General features: G+C 37.8%; 1 non-coding gene across 1 annotated transcript; it reads left to right on the forward strand.

The window, feature by feature from the left end:
* Positions 1-2,534: 2,534 nt before the first annotated feature.
* Trnam-cau (transfer RNA methionine (anticodon CAU)) lies at positions 2,535-2,628 on the forward strand. Its single transcript is given in 2 exon segments — positions 2,535-2,571; positions 2,590-2,628. It is a non-coding gene; the product is annotated as a tRNA-Met (tRNA).
* The last annotated feature ends 365 nt before the right edge of the window (positions 2,629-2,993 follow it).

Here is a 2,993-nt window from a genome sequence, read left to right on the forward strand (position 1 = left end):
TCGCAACGTGAGTGATTCATTGTTGCTGATGTAAGGTTTTGCTATCAATAGATTCTCAGTGCGGAGGGAGGAAGTCGTGCTTATGTAAGGGTGGTATCACCAGTGCAGAGGGAGGGAGTCACTAAGCTTAAACAACTGATGCAAAGAGGGCGGGAAAATATATTTGTAAACCTTTTTCTTTCTTTCTTTCTTATTTAAATAAATATTTGTCCTTTTTTTCCACATCCAAATACAGCTTCAGAATGTGAGATCTAGAGTCAGACTTAGAACTAGATCTAGAGTCAGACTTAGAACTAGATCTAGAGTCAGACTTAGAACTAGATCTAGAGTCAGACTTAGAACTAGATCTAGAGTCAGACTTAGAACTAGATCTAGAGTCAGACTTAGAACTAGATCTAGATGTTTTTTTTGACTCCATAACAATGCGGTTAGCTTTTTTTTTTTTTGTCAGTTAAATTCCGAGAATGCAGAAGGCGCATGTGGGGGTTTTTGACCTACTGACATGGTAACTGATATTGTTTTTCTGTTGTTATTATGTGTGCTGGTGAGTCAGCCTGCAAACATGTTTCTGTGGATCAGTACTCACCTTGACAATCAGATAAAGACATGCCAACAGAACATATGTGCTCGCGCAGATGTTCAGTTTGCATAGGCGAAACAGGGACCCAAACACACGCGATGTGAATTAACACTTTGAAGCGACAGTGGCGGGTTAATCCAAGCGGTTCAGCAAACATGCTAATTGCACCTAGTTGGAACGTAGTCGGTGGCGTAGCCTCCAGGACGCTAAAAGGATATTCGCCCATGATTATAAAGCGCCTACAGTGGGTGTCGTTTGATTTAAAATTAAAATGTATCAAATTAGTATTAGTTGATGACCTTTTACAGAAATGATTGAAAAGGTTTGTATCTAAATTGAAATGTTAAGTAAAGTAAAGTTCCACCTTTCAGACCTTTCGACCTATAGGGCAGATGATGTCAAGGTCATCTATTTCTGTGACCCAAGGTTTTAACGAGGTTGTCATGTGGCTAGCACAACGACCAACCGCCATTACTTTTCCCCAACTAATGTCAAGTAGACATTGGAGCTGGGTGGACTCGGAGGAAAGGTCCCGAAATTTAAAAAAATGCTAGTCTTCGAGCACGGGACCACTAGGTTCGGAAGCAAAGCACATTACCACAGTCCCCGCCTTCGAACATAGGAATGTATTCATTCAACAATGCACTGATACCTACTGGATGACTTGTTTTGATTTGTATCACACTTCAAGTACAAGAAATGGGATCAGGAACATGAACATAAGCGTAGGTATCTTTCCAGAAGTTTGAGTGTAACTTAACCTAATCGTGTTATCCTGTGTGTATCTTATCTTATAAATTACAGACGTTCCTTGAAAACAGAACACCGTTACGTCCTATGCGTATTCATGTGCAAATCTTGCTATGTATGTTAATTAGATACTTATATTCTGCAACGTGTTTCTGGCTGATTCAGTCCACCCGTTTTATGCTCTAATGGGGCTAAGGAAGAGATAGCACTCGCACGAAGTAGTCCTAGCATATAGAATAAGAAACAAGCTTTTATCCTTATGTCTTTCAGGGCATTTTATCAGAACAATAAGCAATAGTCAAGAAATATAAATCAAATATTCCGTTAAAAAAAGACAATACTTCCTTAATACAACTTATAGAGTGATTATTTGGCTCTTAATAGCTTAACGAATGTTGGATTTAAAAAAAATATATAACTTTTCTTTACCCGTCCAACCCCCATCCGAGAAAAAAAGCCTGGTTAAACGATTAACTCTTTCTCCCCGTAATTATTTACCACATTCTGGTGGAATCAACGCTGGTATCGTCAGTTAGGAGAGAAAGAGTTAAGTGAATCTATTAATCTACTAGACTTTATAATATTCTAATGGTAGATCTTTACATCTAGACTTTGAAGGCGGTTAGCAGAATGTTCCTGAACATTTATTCAACTCTTCAATGAATACAACCTACATGCGGAAATACCCGAAGAGGTAGAGTTTGTTCAATATAAATTATTGTCCAGTCCTGTCGCCAAATGTAAATTAATTTCTCTGTATACTTTGATAAAATTATAACGGTCCAACTAGAGTTTTCCCAGAGTGTGGCCAACGAGCTAGTCATTCTTTCCTCAACGTTGTGCATCAACTGTCAAATTTCTATGTCAATCATTAGAGCCGTTTTCGGCTTGCATAGAGTTATTATAAAAAAGGTTTGCAAAGCGTGTGGCGGGAGCTGTCTTCCGCAATGGTAGTGTTACTCTTACAATCAATTCAGTAACGACTTCAAAGTTGAATTCTGTCAAAATATTTTTTTTCTCAATGATTCCCCTAGGCCCCCTTCATGCTACCGTCAGTACGCCACTGCCCGTTCTCATAAGTCCGAGTTCAGGGGTACCTCTCTACGCTGATGAAGGATATGATGTTTCACAATGGAAATAAGCTGAACTGTCCCAAGACCCTTCTCTTTGCTCATCAAGTTTGAGGTTTGAGTCAATTTTACAAGCCTCGGTAGCGCAGTAGGTAGCGCGTCAGTCTCATAATCCAAACACGAAGAGCCATCTGAAGGTCGTGAGTTCGATCCTCACCCGGGCATGTTTTTTTTTTTTTGTTTTTTTTTGTTTCCTTCTCACTCTTATTAAATATATAAATAACATAAAAGTCATTTTTATTTATGATCCTCCCGCCATTTTTTAAAACACAGTGAATGGATATCTGTGATCTCTAACAATTTTTTTTCCTTTTTGACCTCATTGCAATGTTTCTTTTATATGACTTTAAAAAATAATTAGTATAAATAATAATAATTGTAATAATAATGATAATAATAATTCTTATTATTTTTCTAGAAAGGAATTAATATCCATTCTCTGGGACTAGCACTGAAAGGGGCAAGCTTCGTTAAAAAGAAACAAAATTCATTGTAGTCCATTTAGCAGTGTCCACAGGGGAATTTTATGATCC

The sequence above is a fragment of the Biomphalaria glabrata genome, chromosome 3 (assembly GCF_947242115.1).
Source record: "Biomphalaria glabrata chromosome 3, xgBioGlab47.1, whole genome shotgun sequence".
Taxonomy (NCBI): domain Eukaryota; kingdom Metazoa; phylum Mollusca; class Gastropoda; family Planorbidae; genus Biomphalaria; species Biomphalaria glabrata.